Source organism: Hyla sarda, chromosome 9 (genome assembly GCF_029499605.1).
Source record: "Hyla sarda isolate aHylSar1 chromosome 9, aHylSar1.hap1, whole genome shotgun sequence".
Taxonomy (NCBI): Eukaryota; Metazoa; Chordata; class Amphibia; order Anura; family Hylidae; genus Hyla; species Hyla sarda.
The window spans coordinates 47,931,430-47,954,112 of record NC_079197.1 but is presented as its reverse complement, the minus strand read 5'-3'; the positions used below and the strand labels follow the sequence as shown (position 1 = coordinate 47,954,112).

The following is a 22,683-nucleotide window of genomic DNA, read 5'->3' as shown; positions in this document are numbered from 1 at the left end:
TCATGATGCAGGTGTACTGGCGATTCATGAATTGCTCCTTGAGTTGGGTAAAACCCCTGACTTAGTTCCCTATGTCAGTGATGCCCTTATGTTTATACTTTCCACCAATGAGTTCAAATTTGAAGACAAATGGTATAGACAGGAGATCGGCACTGCAATGGGCCCCCCGTTTTCCTGTACTTATGCCAACCTGTTTCTCTCTATTTTTGAGCGTAACTTTGTTTTTTCAGAAGCAAATCCTTTTGTTTAGAATATCAAACTCTTTATTAGATATGTCTATGATGTTCTCATTGTATGGAAGGGCACCTGTAAAAGGTTTGAAGAATTTGTTGCATACTTAAACTTTAACAATGTTAACATGCTTTTTACATTCAATTTTGGCAACCAACAGCTCAAATTTCTTGATGTTCTCATAAAAAATACTAATGATTCCATAACTATACAAGGTTTTCGCAAAAAAAATTATAACATACACATTACTAGAATATAATAGCCCTAATCCTGCCAACACAAAAAAAGCATACCCAATTCACAATCTCTCAGACTAAAAATAATAAACAGCAGTAGAGATTCTTTTCTTTTTTAAATTTTCAAGATCTGAAAGATGTTGCAAAACTACAACTCCCAGCATGCCCGGACAGCTGTTGGCTGTCCGTGCATGCTGGAATTGTAGTTTTTCAACATCTGAAGGTCCGCAGGTTGGAGACCACTGCACTAGCCCATTAGTTCCCTATACCATTAAAGAAGAGATGGCTCAATATTTGTGAATATGCGCATATGTGAAAAGCAGAGAGGGATGCAGTGATCACTGTGATGTGTAAAACATGAAAAGCAGAAGACTTGAAAAAAGCTGCACTCACCCACTGAGAAGTATTTGCCAAATGATGCTTTATTCCAAGTGTCCATACGGCAGATGGCAAGTCAATAGCTGGAGGTACGGGGAGCGAGAGCCAAAGCTCTCAGGTGCGGGGGACATACCACAAGACATCACTGTGATGTGTACTGTGAACAAAGAAAAAAAAAAGTGAATATTCGTAATTGCGAATATATAGTGCTATATTCGCAATATTCGCGAATATGCGATATTCGCGATTAAAATTCGAATTTCGAATATTCGTGAGCAACACTAATTGGTACCACATTTGCCAAGTGCCAGTCCAGTGGAACATTCCCTGTCATAAATTTTTAAATATAAGGAATAAGGGTCTGTCTAGTACGGTATTTAATTCCTGCAAAACCCTGGGATGGATGCCATCTGGGCCCAGTGATTTGTGTGTCTTAATGTTACTAAGGCGGCACTGCACTTTTTGTTGAGTTAAACAGGTGAGATTTGCTTAAAATTTACATGAGCCCTTCCCTTGTCCTCTGACATTAAATTTTCCAGTGTGAATACAGTAGAAAAGAGGGCATTCCATATTATTTATGTAGGTGAAGAATATGTGGGGGTTATTTGTACTTTCTATGACAAACATTCTCTCTGTTGTAATCTTTGCTAGTTGTTGATGTTAATCTTGTAATATGTACAGATTTTGTAGATTCGCATAATATGTTTTCACTGCATAAATTATGTCAGTCTTTTCATTTCTGTAAAATAGTGGGTCCTTTACAGACATTTAACCCCAGTTTTTATCCTGTTGTGTCTAGAGAAACTGCTCTAGACAAAAACCAAGAGCTGGTAGAAAGAGATCTTGACCAATTGAGTAGAAACAGTCACACCATTTTTTGTAAAGAGAAGTGTGCAGCCATGTCTATATAATATAAGAATAGTTCTGACTTAGTTATTTGCAGTATGGATAAGGGAGGCTCTATAGTGCTACTAGATGCAGGCCAAGTCATGCCAGATGTCTCTTCTAAAACTTTTGGAAGAGGGACTGGCAATGGAGGTTTTAAATACTTAATTTAGCTTCTATGCATGAAACATCAATTCACCAAAATCTTCCACTCTCTCCCCAAGGTCCATAAAGAGGTTTTTTCTCCTCCCCTATCTCCATTGTAGCAGGTATTGGGTCCTTGGGTTAGAGACTGTGAGATTGGTTTGACTCATACCAGTAAAAGTTACACCCACCCTTTTAAAAGACACTAAGAATGTGTTGGAAATTATGGTTAAAATGGAATGTGATGACAGCTTTTTATGGGCAATCTGCAATGTAAATCATTACTGAGGATGAGCTATAAAACTAAACTTTTAATAAACCATTTTAAAATATAAAATTATTTGGACCTGAAATGTAAAATAACATACATGAGTTTGTAGATTACATTAACATCAATAATCTTTGTTCGCTGCTAGATTTGGAGTGGACATTAGTTTTTGATGTCACCTTTATTGCAGGGAATAATAGAGTCACAGTTTGCCCATATAGAAAAGATGTTGCAGGCAATACTATTCTTCACGCTTCTTCATACCATCCATAACATATTGTTAAAAACATTCCTTATGGAGAATGGGTAAAAGTTTGTATAGAATTTGTTCTAAAGAATTCACTTTCCAAGCTGAATCTGCCCTGCTACATAAAAGGTTAAGGGAAAGAGGTTATACTAGGTACAATTTGGTAGAAGCAAAAAAATAAAGCTAGCAAGTTGAATTGTAATAATCTAATTTCTTCCAGAAATAGACAAACCAGAAAACCAGAGGTTAGACAAAGACAATAAGAAATCTTTCATTATGGGATATAGCAGACAATTATGAAACAACATCTACCAGTGCTGGAATAAGATTCTATCTTACAAGGCACAGTAGTCGAAGGGTAATGTACAGTGGCCAGACAAGGTCCCTGGTAGGTTTAATTTTGTCCCCTAGCTTGTTCCTGAATAGTAAATAACAAATGAGCAGAACTTCCACTCAATAATCCAGGTACGTGGAGGTGCAACTGTATAAAATGTATGACATGTAGCCACGTACTGTTTCTGACAGATTTCAATCATACAGCTTTATTTGGCAGCCTGTGTCCCGTGTCACTGCCAATATGCTGGATGTACTGTATGTCTAATACATTCAAAACATATATCAGGAGACACATCTCAGATGCAAAAAGTTCCCAATTCAATGTGTCTGCACTCTCAAAACATTTCCCAGACTTCCATGATGGTGATGTTTTGGCACTTTGTGTCAGTGCTCTTGAGAGAGTGAGGATAAATACAAGATGTGGAGACCTAAGACACAAGCTACTAAAACAAGAAACCTATTGGATTTTTATTCTTGATACTAGACAGCCTAATGGCATGAACCTTAGGCAAGATCTTATTTTAACATACTAATTATTTATCCCTTGCATACTATATGTGTATGTTATTTTTTTGTTTGTCAATAATCTTGAAAGATCCAAAACATGTTAGCCTTGATGTTCCTGCATGCTGTAAGCTAATAAAGATTGATGAAACAAAAGACACAACTTTTTGCTCAGGTTGCAATCAGTCAATGGTATCAGTCATAGGCGTGCGCACGGGGTGTGCCTGGTGTGCCCAGGCACACCCTAATCCAGTGGCGTTGCGACCCGGACCGGGTGACACCAAGATGCTCCGCAGCACCCCCCATCTGTGCCCGACTGTCCTTCACCAGCCCAGACCCCCGCTCCCCCGCTGTGCGGTGCGCCTGTCCGTCAGGCGCACCACACAGCGCTGCCTCCTACTCCTGTTTGTGCCCCGCCCCGCTCCGCTCTGGCTCACCTTCAGTTGGTCCGGTCATGTGACGGCGCGTTACTGCTGTCACATGACCATCAGGACGTCACGCTCTATTCAGGGACGCCGGCCCCAGAGCGTGACGTGACGGTACGCGGTTCGCAGGATTACCGCGCTGAGTGAGTGAATGTTATTTCAATCTGCCTACTGGGTCTGGGGGGAGGGGGTTAATCTGGGGGGTACTGCATTCCTACAGGGGGGGATAGGGGGTTAAACTGCCATCCTACTGGGGGGGAGGGGGTCATCAGGGGGTACTACCTTCTAACAGGGTGGGGGGGATAGGGTTAATCTGGGGGGTACTGCATTCCTTCAGGGGGGGAGAGGGGGTTAAACTGGGGGGTACTACCATCCTACTGGGGGGGAGGGGGTCATCAGGGGGTACTACCTTCTAACAGGGTGGGGGGGATAGGGTTAATCTGGGGGGTACTGCATTCCTACAGGGGGGGGAGAGGGGGTTAAACTGGGGGGTACTTCCATCCTACTGGGGGGGAGGGGGTCATCAGGGGGGTACTACCTTCTAACAGGGTGGGGGGATAGGGTTAATCTGGGGGGTACTGCATTCCTACAGGGGGAAGGGGGTTAATCTGGGGCCCCGAGTAGGCAGGTAGTACCCCCAGATTATCCCCCTCCCCCCAGTAGGATGGTAGTACCCCCAGATTAACCCCCCCCCCCAGTAAGAAGGTAGTACCCTCAAATTAACCCCCTCTTCCTGCCAGTAGGAAGGTAGAACCCCCAGATGCTGGTGGCCTCCATGTCTATTTTGCTTTTGTAGGGAACTGTACTGCACCTAATGTGGGGGAACTATGCTGCACCTAATGTGGGGCAACTATACTGCACCTAATGTGGGAACTATACTGCACTTAATGTGGGGAACTATACTGCCAACCTAATGTGGGGGAACTATACTGCACCTAATGTGGGGGAACTATACTGCACCTAATGTGGGGAACTATACTGCACCTAATGTGGGGAACTATACTGCACCTAATGTGGGGAACTATACTGCACCTAATGTGGGGGAACTATACTGCACCTAATGTGGGGGAACTATACTGCACCTAATGTGGGGGAACTATACTGCACCTAATGTGGGGGAACTATACTGCACCTAATGTGGGGGAACTGTACTGCACCTAATGTGGGGGAACTATACTGCACCTAATGTGGGGGAACTATACTGCACCTAATGTGGGGGAACTATACTGCCAGCCTAATGTGGGGGAACTGTACTGCACCTAATGTGGGGGAACTGTACTGCACCTAATGTGGGGGAACTGTACTGCACCTAATGTGGGGGAACTGTACTGCACCTAATGTGGGGGAACTGTACTGCACCTAATGTGGGGGGAACTGTACTGCACCTAATGTGGGGGGAACTATACTGCACCTAATGTGGGGAACTATACTGCCAACCTAATGTGGGGAAACTGTACTGCACCTAATGTGGGGGAACTGTACTGCCAACCTAATGTGCGGGGACTTATACTGCACCTAATGTGGGGGAACTATACTGCACCTAATGTGGGGAACTATACTGCCAACCTAATGTGGGGAACTATACTGCCAACCTAATGTGGGGGAACTATACTGCACCTAATGTGGGGGAACTATACTGCACCTAATGTGGGGAACTATACTGCACCTAATGTGGGGAACTATACTGCACCTAATGTGGGGAACTATACTGCACCTAATGTGGGGGAACTATACTGCACCTAATGTGGGGAACTATACTGCACCTAATGTAGGGGAACTGTTCTGCACATAATGTAGGGGAACTGTACTGCACATAATGTGGGGGAACTGTACTGCACTTAATGTAGGGGAACTGTACTGCCAACCTAATGTGCGGGGACTTATACTGCCAACCTAATGTGGTGGGACTTATACTGCACCTAATGTGGGGGAACTGTACTGCAAATAATGTGGGGGAACTATACTGCACCCAATGTGGGGGAACTATACTGCACCTAATGTGGGGGAACTATACTGCACCTAATGTGGCGGGACTTATACTGCACCTAATGTGGGGGAACTATACTGCACCTAATGTGGGGGAACTATACTAACTGTGTGCGTATATATATACATATATATATATATATATATATATATATATATATATATATACACGCGCGCAGCAGGAGTTTGTGCTTTAGGGTGCACACCCTAATGCAATAGGCTGCGCACGCCTATGGTATCAGTATTACACAGCAAAATCACCATGTGACATACAGTATGTGGAAAAACTCTACTATTTGTAGATGTATCCTTATTGTACAGCTGTTTAAAAATCAATTGTGATATCTCAATTACTGTGAAAATATAGCACAATCAAAGCACTGCAGCAAACATGAAATTAAGCAGTTTTACTCACTGAACCTGTTTCCTTGGTTTAGATTTTTTTTTTTTTTTTTTGAAGAATGATAGAAGGGCAAGAATGGGCCTCTCATTCCCTTTCCTTGCAATTGTGTTGGTCTTCAGATAGCTGAACTTGGCTCAGTACTGGGACCTGAAAAGCCAATAGCGAACGCAGCCTAACATGACAACTCTGATAGAAACATATCTATGGAGTACTGTATGTGAAAAAGGCTGAAGAAACCTGCACACTGTTTTTCTTTTTTTTTCTTTTCTTTTTATAATTTTTCAGTCTTTTGGACAAAATAATACCAAATTTTAACTTTTACATCTGGGATGTGCCTAAATTACACAAATATTTATTAACTGCATTCAGGAAACATTTAGAAAATAATTTTTACTCAAAGCACAAGCCAAACTACAATGTGTTCACTGTCCTTGGTGCTGACCTTTGACCAAACCAATGTCAAAAGTCATTCATTGTTCCAAAATCCATAAGTACAAGTGACAAAAGGAATAAATGATTAAGATGGTGAGCCAACAAGGGCATTTGTCTCCCTTTGGTGATATATTACATTCAGGTTACTTGTAACTGATCCAAATGCTACCAACCAAGCTATCACATCATTAACTATAAATGAAGAGCATTGTCTCTCAAAGTGAATATTTAAACATTGTGTCATTTTTTGTCAAACATTTAGTGCTGCTTAACTCCATAATACATAAAAATGTTATTGTACTAAAAACTTACTTATTCTGATACAGAGCTTTAAGTTTTTTTTTTTTGCATTAGAATAAAATAATAACATTTTGACTATCTACAGCCGCCAATAGTGGGAGAAGAGGAATGTACTGAATGCTGATTTATTATTGAATTATATGTATTAATAGTATGCAATAAGCTCCTTAACTGAACCTAAAACCTTTACTGATTAAATTTAAAATACCTGTTACCAATAGGTAATTTTGCTCAAAATGGCAATAAATATTGACCAGACCCTCCTAATACGCTTATTTAATGCTCTGTATAAAGTGGTAGGGGATTTGCGTGATTACATTGATGGGGGACACTCCCCCTGTTATGGGTCACAATAATTCTATAAACCTAGGCTGAGTATATGCCCTGAAAAGGTTGGCTCTGCTCTGTGACCTGCCCATCCCTATTATATCTTACCTGTCTCAGAGGGGGAAATCATTGGGTGTTATGTACCTACCAACTAAGACTGGATATTAGGGTCTTTCCTATAAACAGGCACCAATCACCAGTCTAGAGGCAGCCTCCAACTTTATACAGCAAAGTCAAAAACAGTATTCCAAAAATAATAAAAGACACCCTGATGGTAGTTGGTAGCTGTCTTAAACTGTCTTGTTAGTTATACTGAACAATCAAAATTGTAAATATTTCAACTATAGTGTATCCTCAAGGGACTTATGTAGGCTATGTGATGAAGCGAGAATGTGAACCCAATGATGTAAAGATCCACCTGGGGAGCCTAGTCAGAATAGTGACATGCAGCCATCTGGTCACCATCTCCCTTGTTAGCTGTGGTCCTGAAAAACATCTGAAGTATAAGCATTCTCCTATGATGAAAAAACTGTAAGACTGTTAGTATGAGATGAATAAATCAAATTATCTGCTTTGTTTTCAGAAATATGGTAGTTAATTTTGTTCACTTTAAAAAATATACATATAATTTTTTAATGTTACATTATTATCCCAGACACTATTTTATTCGGGCAAAATCAAAGCTCATATGGCCCCCTACGTAGAACCATACATATAGAATATGCATCAAGAAAAACAATGGTTTAGTACCGTAAAAGCAATGTTTTACTGTACATAAGCAAGGTATATAGATGGTTGCAGTATTTTCTAGTGTTCTACAACTGTACAAATTGGGTTCTACATGCAGGAAAGACATTTATTTTTCACAAATACCCAGGCAATGTCAGCTATTTCCTATTAATTATCCTCACGTTGAGAACAAGATATCAACAAAGTACAGATGCTAGGGTTATGGCAAGAATGTAACAACCTGTGATCTGTGTTGCCACAGTAACCTGACAAACTTATGACAATTATACCCTAAGCACTGTGACTTGTTTAAGAGACATCGCTGCTAATGGAAATTCATAGCCATAGAAATGACAAAACTCTCATCTGCTAAAATAATAAACAGTAATAATAAACACCATTTCTTGTGTAAATGCGGTGGCTCATGAAACATGTTGTTATTTTTGTGTATTACAGCAGAATCTTCTAAAATAACAGCCACATGGCAGAAAGGAGAATTAGGACCTCGGGGAATGCCATAATGCCTTTTGAATGGCTCTCCCAACCAATCAGGAGACAGTATATGGGTGATGTTAGAGCCACTATAAAAGCCTATGCATATAACTTCAGCAGCCATTTTAGAGATGATGGGTCTTAGATGAAGATCTCTGTAAGGGACACTAAGCAGTGAACAAAACAGATAGGAGAAAGACCACACACTTAACATAATTGTAGGAAAGCAGCAGAGTTATGCATCTTTTCTGTCTGTGCAAAATCTGTTTTAATTGAAAGTTAAAGGAGAAGTCTCATGGTTAAAATTTTTTTAGTACTATGCCCGGGTGGCAGCATGTAAAACAACAAACAGGACTCACCTGCCGCCCCTCCCTCGGTGTCCAGGTATCCTCTATGCTCCTTCGCTGCACTCTTCTTCCTGGTTTGGCCATGGTCAAAGTGTCAGACCATAGCTCAGCAAATCGCTGCATGCAGTGATGTCCCCTCTTGGCCGTTGATAGGCTGAGCGTCAATGCAATACACTTTGCCACAGCATTGATTGCCAGGATTCAATGCATCACATTGTCCTCAGGCTGCAGTAGCCCCACGTGGATGATGATGCACAAAAGGCTACAGGACTTTTTTTTAGAGGGAATGTATTGCCTAGATTTTTTTTTCAGTTAGTGTCAAGTACTGAAACATGTAAATGTTTTTAAATGCTTTTGTATCTTTTATTTTCTTATATTATGGGGCAGCCATATTGCCTGAGCTTTCTGCAAAGAACAGATGTGCTATACAGCAGCCCACAGACGTAGGGAACAATAGACAAGAGAGAATCCTATTGACATCTATAGAACATTTTTACTAGGCATGATCTGTGACCATTTCAGATCATTGTGTTGGGGAGGGTAGAGGGTTGTGCTCTGGTCTATTGTTCCCTATGTTTCACTGTAATCCTGTCTATGATGATAAAGATGTTTCTCTACAGAACATGATGTCTTGGCATGGTATTATGTATTACAATTACAGAAAAAGTAAAAAAAAACATAAGTTTAACCTGGAGCGAAGTATACCCAGGTGGTCAAATTCCTAAAATAAATGTATCATAAGAAACTTAAAGGACAACTGTAGTGGAACACTTTTATATATGCCCGTGCCCGTGCCTCAAAAATTAACAAAATAAACTCATACATACCTTCCTACGAGCCCCCGTTGGTCCGGCACAGGCCTCACGGTCCGGCAGTGATTACCTCATTCCATTTCCTGGGGACGGGGACGCCGCAGAGCCCTTGGCATATCACCGGCCGCAGCGATGTCCCGCCCCAGTCTGTTATAGGCTGAGCCCACTGTCATGTAAGAAGCCGGCCAGAGCTCCTTACATGACAGTGGGCTCAGCCTATCACAGGCCAGGGCGGGACATCGCTGCGGCCGATGATATGCCGACGGCTCTGCAGCGTCCCCGTCCCCAGGAAATGGAATGAGGTAAGCATTGCCGGACCGTGAGGCCTGTACCGGACCAACGGGGGCTCGTAGGAAGGTATGTATGAGTTTATTTTGTTAATTTTTGAGGCACAGGCACGGGCATATATAAAAGTGTTCCACTACAGTTATCCTTTAAGTTTCTAATGATACATTTATTTTAGGCATTTGACCACCTGGGTGTACTTCGCTCCAATTAACACAGCCATAGGTTAGGACTAGGAGAGGCACTGTTTGGGAAAAAGTGTGAGCTACACTTAAGGAAATATTCCAGAATAAAAATAAATACATCATATGTTGCTGAGTCATAGAAAAGAAAAAAAGATAGACTTACCTACCACCGGTTCCCTGCAGGTCTCACTGCAACTCCAGCTTCCTCCGCTTCTGGTCCTTCACTGCTCCTGTCTTCAGCTGCAAGTAGGCAGATCCTGCTTTGAGCTCTCGTTTCAAAAGTGGGTCGAAGACCGGAGCAGTGGGACCTGTGGGGGGACTGGGGATAGGAAAGTATAGCTTTTCTTTCAGTTCCTTTATGGCCCCAGCACTATATAATTCATTTTTATGCCAGTAGAGAATAGAGGTTCCATGAACCACATTCTGGGGGAGAATCAATAGAAATGAGACCATGGCATTCTGGGGGAGAATAAATAGAAATGAGACCATTTGTCATCACAGCTAACTGTTTTCATCTTTGTTGGAGTGACAGAAAGAGATGAAGCAGTTTACATAACTCCAACAGTTCAGAATCAAGAGAGACATGTACATGATGGGCCATCTCTTCATTCTCTCGTTCTTCCCCTATAAGATGCGAGTCATCTTTTGGATATGCCAAAAATGTTTGAGAACAGAATATCACTCTGAATTATAAACTTCATTATTCTAAATTAATAGACTCAGCCTAGATCATTGTGTGTGTTACATACATATGCTCAGGATGTTAGCTACAGGATGCATTCCATCTTAGTAGCACAGAGGCCATTAACCAACACCTTGTTGGAAGCCAGTAGCCAAGCTGACAAACACCAGGGTCATATAGTATTCATATTAAAGAATTAAATAAATAAATAAATAAATGCTTCTGTGGTTGTGTACAGTATATCATTGGTAATATTTTGGTCATCCAGCAAAAGTAGCTTTGTTTTATTCCTGCCATGACTGTCCTACTGAGTTTAACCTCTAATATGTCTGCATTGTTTCCCCATTAGCTGTGCATGTATAAAGCTACAATAGAAGGCAAGGGTTAACCAACAGTCTATTGAAAGGCAGGCATTTTCCTGCCAGGTCTCATATTGCTGGCACTGCAGGGATGTCTGGCAAAGATACTATGTCTGGCTAAGTACATGCTGCATCCCTATGCTTGAAGTCATTTTCTCAGACTAGATTGATTTCGAGCTCCCTGTAATCTCTCTGCCACTCAGCTGCTTTTACCTGTCAGCAGCACTGAATGGAGTTGCAGAAGGGGACATAATAATATAGAGCGGTACAAAGCACCCTGTTACTTTAAATAAAGCCTAGAAATGTGATTATGGGAATAGCATGCCACCAATTCAGAATTATTGTAACCTATGCTGATCCCAACAGTTAAAGAAGTTGACTTATCGTCCATTTATCTATAAATAATACAATAAATGGAATTATAAAGATGCTAATATATGTATGTATATATATATATATATATATATATATATATATATATATATATATATATTATCAGACACATTTCTGTACTAAATATATTGTATATCCACTACTGTACTAAATATATTGTATATCCACTAATCAGCTATACCAATAAAATCAAATGAAAAATGTAAATAATGTTGATTATCTAGTGAAAATGGCATCTGACAAGGGGTGAGATATGTTGACAGTAGGTGAACCTTATGGTCTTCAAGTTGATGTGTTGAAAGCAAGAAAATATGACAATGTAAGGAACAGAGGCACTTTGACAAGGGCCAAAATGTGAAGATAATCTCCAAAATGTCAGGACTTAAGGAGAGTTTCCAGTATTCAGGGTTTAGTACCTACAAAAGGTAATTCATGGGGGAATAGCTGTTAAACAGGTTCATTGCCATGAAAGACCTGTGTGTGGATAGCAAAGGGTAGACTGTCTGCTCCAAACCCATAGTAGAGATACTGTAGCACATATTACCTAAAAAGTTAATGTTGGCTATGAAAGAGTCATATTAGAACACAATAGTTACTCCATATAGAGTAGTTGTTACGCCGAGCGCTCCGGGTCCCCGCTCCTCCCCGGAGCGCTCGCTTCACTCTCCCCGCTGCAGCGCTCCGGTCACATCCTCTGACCCGGGGCGCTGCGATTCCGCTGCCAGCCGGGATGCGATTCGCGATGCGGGTAGCGCCCGCTCGCGATGCGCACCCCGGCTCCCGTACCTGACTCGCTCTCCGTCTGTTCTGTCCCGGCGCGCGCGGCCCCGCTCCCTAGGGCGCGCGCGCGCCGGGTCTCTGCGATTTAAAGGGCCACTGCGCCGCTGATTGGCGCAGTGGTTCCAATTAGTGTGTTCACCTGTGCACTTCCCTATATCACCTCACTTCCCCTGCACTCCCTTGCCGGATCTTGTTGCCATTGTGCCAGTGAAAGCGTTCCTTGTGTGTTCCTAGCCTGTGTTCCAGACCTTCTGCCGTTGCCCCTGACTACGATCCTTGCTGCCTGCCCCGACCTTCTGCTACGTCCGACCTTGCTTCTGCCTACTCCCTTGTACCGCGCCTATCTTCAGCAGCCAGAGAGGTGAGCCGTTGCTAGTGGATACGACCTGGTCACTACCGCCGCAGCAAGACCATCCCGCTTTGCGGCGAGCTCTGGTGAAAACCAGTAGTGGCTTAGAACCGGTCCACTAGCACGGTCCACGCCAATCCCTCTCTGGCACGGAGGATCCACTACCTGCCAGCCGGCATCGTGACAGTAGATCCGGCCATGGATCCCGCTGAAGTTCCTCTGCCAGTTGTCGCTGACCTCACCACGGTGGTCGCCCAGCAGTCACAACAGATAGCGCAACAAGGCCAACAGCTGTCTCAACTGACCGTTATGCTTCAACAGTTACTACCACAGCTTCAGCAGTCATCTCCTCCGCCAGCTCCTGCACCTCCTCCGCAGCGAGTGGCCGCTCCTGGGCTACGCTTATCCTTGCCGGATAAATTTGATGGGGACTCTAAGTTTTGCCGTGGCTTTCTTTCCCAATGTTCCCTGCATCTGGAGATGATGTCGGACCTATTTCCCACTGAAAGGTCTAAGGTGGCTTTCGTAGTCAGCCTTCTGTCCGGAAAAGCCCTGTCATGGGCCACACCGCTCTGGGACCGCAATGACCCCGTCACTGCCTCTGTACACTCCTTCTTCTCGGAAATCCGAAGTGTCTTTGAGGAACCTGCCCGAGCCTCTTCTGCTGAGACTGCCCTGTTGAACCTGGTCCAGGGTAATTCTTCCGTTGGCGAGTATGCCGTACAATTCCGTACTCTGGCTTCAGAATTGTCCTGGAATAATGAGGCCCTCTGCGCGACCTTCAAAAAAGGCCTATCCAGCAACATTAAAGATGTTCTGGCCGCACGAGAAATTCCTGCTAATCTACATGAACTTATTCACCTAGCCACTCGCATTGACATGCGTTTTTCCGAAAGGCGTCAGGAACTCCGCCAAGATATGGACTCTGTTCGCACGAGGCGTTTCTTCTCCTCGGCTCCTCTCTCCTCTGGTCCCCTGCAATCTGTTCCTGTGCCTCCCGCCGTGGAGGCTATGCAGGTCGACCGGTCTCGTCTGACACCTCAAGAGAGGACACGACGCCGTATGGAGAACCTCTGCCTGTACTGTGCTAGTACCGAACACTTCCTGAGGGATTGTCCTATCCGTCCTCCCCGCCTGGAAAGACGTACGCTGACTCCGCACAAAGGTGAGACAATCCTGGATGTCTACTCTGCTTCTCCACGTCTTACTGTGCCTGTGCGGATGTCTGCCTCTGCCTTCTCCTTCTCTACTGTGGCCTTCTTGGACTCTGGATCTGCAGGAAATTTTATTTTGGCCTCTCTCGTCAACAGGTTCAACATCCCGGTGACCAGTCTCGCCAGACCCCTCTACATCAATTGTGTAAATAATGAAAGATTGGACTGTACCATACGTTTCCGCACGGAGCCCCTTCTTATGAGCATCGGATCTCATCACGAGAGGATTGAACTTTTGGTCCTCCCCAATTGCACCTCGGAAATTCTCCTTGGACTTCCCTGGCTTCAACTTCATTCCCCAACCCTGGATTGGTCCACTGGGGAGATCAAGAGTTGGGGGTCCTCTTGTTCCAAGAACTGTCTAAAACCGGTTCCCAGTAACCCTTGCCGTAACTCTGTGGTTCCTCCAGTAGCCGGTCTCCCTAAGGCCTATATGGACTTCGCGGATGTTTTCTGCAAAAAACAAGCTGAGACTCTACCTCCTCACAGGCCTTATGATTGTCCTATCGACCTCCTCCCGGGCACTACTCCACCCCGGGGCAGAATTTATCCTCTCTCTGCCCCAGAGACTCTTGCCATGTCTGAATACGTCCAGGAGAATCTAAAAAAGGGCTTTATCCGTAAATCCTCCTCTCCTGCCGGAGCCGGATTTTTCTTTGTGTCCAAAAAAGATGGCTCCCTACGTCCTTGCATTGACTACCGCGGTCTTAATAAAATCACGGTTAAGAACCGCTACCCCTTACCCCTCATCTCTGAACTCTTTGATCGCCTCCAAGGTGCCCACATCTTTACTAAATTGGACTTAAGAGGCGCCTATAACCTCATCCGCATCAGAGAGGGGGATGAGTGGAAAACGGCATTTAACACCAGAGATGGACACTTTGAGTATCTGGTCATGCCCTTTGGCCTGTGCAACGCCCCTGCCGTCTTCCAAGACTTTGTTAATGAAATTTTTCGTGATCTGTTATACTCCTGTGTTGTTGTATATCTGGACGATATCCTAATTTTTTCTGCCAATCTAGAAGAACACCGCCAGCATGTCCGTATGGTTCTTCAGAGACTTCGTGACAATCAACTCTATGCCAAAATTGAGAAATGTCTGTTTGAATGCCAATCTCTTCCTTTTCTAGGATATTTGGTCTCTGGCCAGGGACTACAGATGGATCCAGACAAACTCTCTGCCGTCTTAGATTGGCCACGCCCCTCCGGACTCCGTGCTATCCAACGCTTTTTGGGGTTCGCCAATTATTACAGGCAATTTATTCCACATTTTTCTACCATTGTGGCTCCTATCGTGGCTTTAACAAAAAAAAATGCTGATCCCAAGTCCTGGCCTCCTCAAGCAGAAGACGCCTTTAAACGACTCAAGTCTGCCTTTTCTTCGGCTCCCGTCCTCTCCAGACCTGACCCTTCCAAACCCTTCCTATTGGAGGTTGATGCCTCCTCAGTGGGAGCTGGAGCCGTTCTTCTACAAAAAAATTCCTCCGGGCATGCTGTCACTTGTGGTTTTTTCTCTAGGACCTTCTCTCCAGCGGAGAGGAACTACTCCATCGGGGATCGAGAACTTCTAGCCATTAAATTAGCACTTGAGGAATGGAGGCATCTGCTGGAGGGATCAAGTTTTCCTGTTATTATCTACACCGACCACAAGAACCTCTCCTACCTCCAGTCTGCCCAACGGCTGAATCCTCGCCAGGCCCGGTGGTCTCTGTTCTTTGCCCGATTTAATTTTGAGATTCACTTTCGTCCTGCCGATAAGAACATTAGGGCCGATGCTCTCTCTCGTTCCTCGGATGCCTCAGAAGTTGAACTCTCTCCGCAACACATCATTCCACCTGACTGCCTGATCTCCACTTCTCCTGCCTCCATCAGGCAGACTCCTCCAGGAAAGACCTTTGTTTCTCCACGCCAACGCCTCGGAATCCTCAAATGGGGTCACTCCTCCCATCTTGCAGGTCATGCGGGCATCAAGAAATCTGTGCAACTCATCTCCCGCTTCTATTGGTGGCCGACTCTGGAGACGGATGTTGTGGACTTTGTGCGAGCCTGCACTATCTGTGCCCGGGATAAGACTCCTCGCCAGAAGCCCGCTGGTTTTCTTCATCCTCTGCCTGTCCCTGAACAGCCTTGGTCTCTGATTGGTATGGATTTTATTACTGATTTACCCCCTTCCCGTGGCAACACTGTTATTTGGGTGGTCGTTGATCGATTCTCCAAAATGGCACATTTCATCCCTCTTCCTGGTCTTCCTTCTGCGCCTCAGTTGGCTAAACAATTTTTTGTACACATTTTTCGTCTTCACGGGTTGCCTACGCAGATTGTCTCGGATAGAGGCGTCCAATTCGTGTCTAAATTCTGGAGGGCTCTCTGTAAACAACTCAAGATTAAATTAAATTTTTCTTCTGCATATCATCCCCAGTCCAATGGACAAGTAGAAAGAATTAACCAGATCTTGGGTGATTATTTGCGACATTTTGTTTCCTCCCGCCAGGATGACTGGGCAGATCTCCTCCCATGGGCCGAATTCTCGTATAACTTCAGGGTCTCTGAATCTTCCTCCAAATCCCCATTTTTCGTGGTGTACGGCCGTCACCCTCTTCCCCCCCTCCCTACTCCCTTGCCCTCTGGTCTGCCCGCTGTGGATGAAATTTCTCGTGACCTTTCCATCATATGGAGAGAGACCCAAAATTCTCTCTTACAGGCTTCATCACGCATGAAGAAGTTCGCGGATAAGAAAAGAAGAGCCCCTCCCGTTTTTTCCCCTGGAGACAAGGTATGGCTCTCCGCTAAATATGTCCGCTTCCGTGTCCCTAGCTACAAGTTGGGACCACGCTATCTGGGTCCTTTCAAAATTTTGTGTCAAATTAATCCTGTCTCTTATAAACTTCTTCTTCCTCCTTCTCTTCGTATCCCTAATGCCTTTCACGTCTCTCTTCTCAAACCACTCATCCTCAACCGTTTTTCTCCCAAATCTGTTCCTCCCACTCCTGTTTCCGGCTCCTCGGACATCTTCTCTGTCAAAGAGATCTTAGCTTCCAAAAAGGTCAGAGGGAAAACTTTTTTTTTAGTGGACTGGGAGGGTTGTGGTCCTGAAGAGAGATCCTGGGAACCTGAGGACAACATCCTAGACAAAAGTCTGCTCCTCAGGTTCTCAGGCTCTAAGAAGAGGGGGAGACCCAAGGGGGGGGGTACTGTTACGCCGAGCGCTCCGGGTCCCCGCTCCTCCCCGGAGCGCTCGCTTCACTCTCCCCGCTGCAGCGCTCCGGTCACATCCTCTGACCCGGGGCGCTGCGATTCCGCTGCCAGCCGGGATGCGATTCGCGATGCGGGTAGCGCCCGCTCGCGATGCGCACCCCGGCTCCCGTACCTGACTCGCTCTCCGTCTGTTCTGTCCCGGCGCGCGCGGCCCCGCTCCCTAGGGCGCGCGCGCGCCGGGTCTCTGCGATTTAAAGGGCCACTGCGCCGCTGATTGGCGCAGTGGTTCCAATTAGTGTGTTCACCTGTGCACTTCCCTATATCACCTCACTTCCCCTGCACTCCCTTGCCGGATCTTGTTGCCATTGTGCCAGTGAAAGCGTTCCTTGTGTGTTCCTAGCCTGTGTTCCAGACCTTCTGCCGTTGCCCCTGACTACGATCCTTGCTGCCTGCCCCGACCTTCTGCTACGTCCGACCTTGCTTCTGCCTACTCCCTTGTACCGCGCCTATCTTCAGCAGCCAGAGAGGTGAGCCGTTGCTAGTGGATACGACCTGGTCACTACCGCCGCAGCAAGACCATCCCGCTTTGCGGCGGGCTCTGGTGAAAACCAGTAGTGGCTTAGAACCGGTCCACTAGCACGGTCCACGCCAATCCCTCTCTGGCACGGAGGATCCACTACCTGCCAGCCGGCATCGTGACAGTAGTATAGTCACAGACTAGTAAGTTTATGTCAATGACCTGGGGAATAGATGGCACCAGGATGCATTATGGAAAGTAAGCAAGTTCATGATGCTCTGGCAATGTTCTACTTTTGGAAAGGGGGTCTTGACATTTATATGTATGTTACTTTGACACACATCACCTACCTAGACATTGTACAAACAACTCCTCCCCTTCATGGCAACAGTATTTTCTAATAGCAATGGCCTCTTTTGGAAGGATAATGATTATCGGAAAAATGATGTACCCTACTACAGTGAAAAACAATTTGTTGAGAAATGGCTTGGGAAACATAAGAAAGAGATTAAGGAGTTCACTTGACCTCACATTCACAATCAGATTAAGCATTTGTGGGATGTTCCTGGACAAATATGTCAGGTTTATAAAGACCCTACCTTTTAACTTACAGGACATAAAGGATCTGCTGCTAATGTCTTGGTGCCAGATACCTCAGGATACTGTCAGAGGTCTTGTGAAGTCCATGCCTAGATGGATTGGGGGGCCCTTTACTATGTCAGGTCAGTAAGTTTAATATCAGAAGTGATTATAATAGCATATGGGTGGCCATTACATGAGGGCACTGTCTGCACTGTCCATCATAGTCTGGTGGATCTCTCCCTTTTGGGAAATGAATTAAATCCCCATGTGTTTGTTTTAGTTAAAGAAGTGTTTTTGCTAGTCATTGGCAACATAATAAATCATTGTTAGGAATGTATACAGGTGTGAATTAGCAATCCATGACTTCACTTCATTAACTTCACTGTGGTTCACTCTTACCTTGTTTACCGCTTACTATATAATACTCAGAATCCATTGCTTTGCTTACCTTTTGTACCCATACATATTTTTTCTCCCTTCAGCCTTAATTTTTTTTAAAGGGGTTCTCCACTGCTTTAACCTTCTTTGGCCAGTTAGTTAGTACTGTGGCTATATGTCATTAACGCTTTCTTTCCTGCTGCTAATGCTACTATATGTTTTTTTTTTTACCTTTTTTAACAGACCCCAAAGCTGATTAGTTCCTTAGTTTGCTGGCTTGCCTCGACTACTTTTTTTTTCTCCCGCCGCCATCTTGCCATTGATACGTCACCCTGCAGGGTGTTGTGTGGGAGGCCGGCCTGCCCCTCGCTCCGTTCGTGCCCGCCTCCCGCGCTAATGAATATTCTGCCATCATAAGCGCTCACCTCCTTACTTTCAGCTTCTTCTAAGCTGAATGCTGATTGGGCTGCTTGCGGTGAATCGGCTCCGGTGATTGGCACATGCGCAGTTCGTCCTAGATCGTGAGGGTCATCTGCGCATGTGCCATTGTGATGTCAGCCTTGGGCCTGAGGCGCTGGGGGATTGTTAATACTAACCTGCGAGGGGCAGGCCGGCCTCCCACACAACACCCTGCAGCGTGACGTATCGATGGCAAGATAGCGGTGGGAGAAAAAAAAGTGGTTGAGGCAAGCCAATAAACTAAGGAATTAACCAGCTTCCGGGTCTGTTAAAAAAGGTAAAAAAAAAAACACATATAGTAGCGTTAGCAACAGGAAAGGAAGCGTTAATGACATATAGCCACAGTGCTAACTAACTGGCCAAAGAAGGTTAAAGCAGTGGAGAACCCCTTTAATATTCTCCAAGTACCCTCACGTATAAGTGACTTGGGAGAAGCGAGCAAAGATCCCCCACATTAGAGTTTTTACTCATAGTGCAGTAATACAATTTAAATGCTAAATAAATATTTCAAACAAAACATGGTGACTATCGTAAACAAATGTCAATGGACAGCTCATTGCAATTGAAGTGAAAAAAGAGAAATTTCAGTATAAAAAAATGAAAAAATAAATAATTATCTAAAAATGATAGGATTCTTCTTATTAACTTAATTTGGGCAGATCCTAGAACTCAAATAAAAAATCTGAATGAAACAAAGCTATTCCCTGGTTGGTTGAATCACCGTTCCCATACTGATGTTATGGACAAAGCAGAGCTGACCTTGTAAATTTGCAAGAAGAACATGCATCCACCATGTTGTTTGGTATTCTAAGGCCACATAAACTCTACCAATTTGTGCAAAATAAAACAAAGTAAAGTAATCCATTCAGCTATCTGGTATTTATTTCATTCTTTAAAAGGAACTCTGTACCCACTTACATACTATCTCTAATACCTATAACAAAAACTGAAAAATTGGAGCGATTCTAAATACTTAAAGGGGTACTCTGCCCCTAGACATCTTATCCCTTATCCAAAGGATAGGGGATAAGATGTCTGATCGCGGGGGTCCCCCTGCTGGCAACCCCCATGATCCCGCTGCCGGGAACCCCTGTGATCTCTCCTGATGTCTCTGTCATCTTGTACACGGAGCGAACTTCGCTCCATGCCTGATGATGGGCGATACAGGGGGCGGAGGATCGTGATGTCATGGCCCACCCCTCGTGACATCACACCATGCTCCCTTAATGCAAGTTGATGGGAAGGGGCATGGCAGCCATCACGCCCCCTCCCATAGACTTGCATTGAGGGGGTAGGGAGTTACATAACGGGGGGGCGGGGCTGTGACCTCATGATCCTCTGGCCCCTGTATCGCCTGTCATCAGCAGATGACATGGGGTGCTGCAGGAGAGTTCATGGGGGTTCCTAGCGGCGGGACCCCTGCGAGTAGACATCTTACTGTTTCTGAGTGTCACTATATATATATATATATATATATATATATATATATATATATATATATATATATACATACGAAAAACAAGGTGATTTTGCAGCACTACTTAGCTTAATGAAAAAAATAGTCGGGTGCCAGCTCCAAATGAACTTGATCAAAGTCCCAAAATTAATCCATCCAAAGAAATGGTGCAGCACTCCATAAGTAAATCCAAGGTGCAAAAAAGATTTATTCACTTCACATCATAGCATAGCAACGTTTCAGATCACACAGGATCCTTTTTCAAGCTCATACAAACACACATTAGGGGGTAATAAATACCCAAGTGAACATTTCAATCATGGTATAATAATTATAGTGCCAATTAATAAAAAGTGTACAAAAAGTGCATTTTTAGTGCATCATGTTACAAGTATAAGGCATTAGTGCAATGTATAAATAAAGTGCATACGTGTATATTAAAAACATTAAAATAGCTTGAAAGATACAGTTAATATTATACAAACATAATTAATTGCGCACACATGTCTGTCATATTGTATAATCATACCCATGTGTGGCAAACATAAATCATAAGCATAAACACTGGCACGGAGAAGGAGGAACGCTCACCTGTTGTAATGCATAATGGCGCCGGCAAGCGTGAGGCAATCTCTACTGCGCAAGTGCAGAGAGTTGTGACGGGATCTGTGTGGGGATGTCAGCTGACTCACCCGATCACGTGTTCCATGTCATTGTGTTGTTCTTGTATCACATGACCGTCGTCATGGAGACGGGCAACGCCAACTTGTGCTCTCTTCATGCTACTTGGTCAGACATAAACTATCGCATATTGATATATTAGGAGATCTGCCATGTTATTTGTATTTAATCTATATGTGTGGCTAACGAATATAAAGTGAATACAAATATATATAATATTATATAAAAAGATCTCTTATATAAAAAGTCCTTTTATATTTTGTGTATATGTGAGAAAAAAATATTTTCTATTAGGATGCAGTAATAACGGGTCCATGTGGGCAAAAACTCAGCATAACTCAGAGTTATATAGAGATAGCATTAAGCGAGCTAAAATAATTAAAAAATATTATTATGCAAAGAAAAGAGCAAGAGAGAGAAAAAAAGAAAAAAGAAAGAAAAAGAAATAATAAAAAATAAAATTAATATAGTAAATAAATAAAATTATAATAAAAAAATATAACAATTAAAAATAAAAAAATAAAAAAATAGAAAATAAATAAAAATATATTGCAAAATAAAATTACTAAAGAATATAAAACATAAAAAAGTAAATAAATAAAGAAAATGTTTAATTTGATCATGGATCATCACATGAATGCTCAATGGTCTCTAGATTTTTTCAGGATAAGGGGACCCATATAGAATCCCTATTAATATCTACTCCTGGTGCCATGGGACCAGTGCCCGGGGGCACACTATCAATGTATCCCCTGACATCAGTCAAAGAGAGAGCCTTCAGAGTTAGGTCGCTAGACCCTTGTCCAGAGGCTCTCTTCACCATAGTCCAATGATGGAGCGCGCCCGCTATTTCAGCAGCGACTTATCATACTGGGTGGGTCCCCCCATTTTTATTCCTTATTGTTTTCAAAAACAAAAATGTAAACTAAAAAAGAAATAAAAAACAAAACAAAATTGTCAAATTACTCAAAAAAAACAAAAAAAATGTTTTTTTTGAGTAATTTGACAATTTTGTTTTGTTTTTTATTTCTTTTTTAGTTTACATTTTTGTTTTTGAAAACAATAAGGAATAAAAATGGGGGGACCCACCCAGTATGATAAGTCACTGCTGAAATAGCGGGCGCGCTCCATCATTGGACTATGGTGAAGAGAGCCTCTGGACAAGGGTCTAGCGACCTAACTCTGAAGGCTCTCTCTTTGACTGATGTCAGGGGATACATTGATAGTGTGCCCCCGGGCACTGGTCCCATGGCACCAGGAGTAGATATTAATAGGGATTCTATATGGGTCCCCTTATCCTGAAAAAATCTAGAGACCATTGAGCATTCATGTGATGATCCATGATCAAATTAAACATTTTCTTTATTTATTTACTTTTTTATGTTTTATATTCTTTAGTAATTTTATTTTGCAATATATTTTTATTTATTTTCTATTTTTTAATTTTTTTTTTTTAATTGTTTGTTATATTTTTTTATTATAATTTAATTTATTTACTATATTAATTTTATTTTTTATTATTTCTTTTTCTTTCTTTTTTCTTTTTTTCTCTCTCTTGCTCTTTTCTTCGCATAATAATATTTTTTAATTATTTTTAGCTCGCTTAATGCTATCTCTATATAACTCTGAGTTATGCTGAGTTTTTGCCCACATGGACCCGTTATTACTGCATCCTAATAGAAAATA

The 22,683-nt window shown here is 43.3% G+C and overlaps 1 long non-coding RNA gene across 1 annotated transcript in view; it reads right to left on the bottom strand.

Moving 5' to 3' along the window:
* Nucleotides 1–22,683, bottom strand: part of LOC130290926 (uncharacterized) — a 180,117-nt gene that overhangs the window by 143,943 nt on the left and 13,491 nt on the right. The window contains exon 2 of the long non-coding RNA XR_008847733.1: nucleotides 861–1,002. This is a non-coding gene — a long non-coding RNA (uncharacterized LOC130290926). The remainder of the gene's footprint in view (nucleotides 1–860; nucleotides 1,003–22,683) is intronic.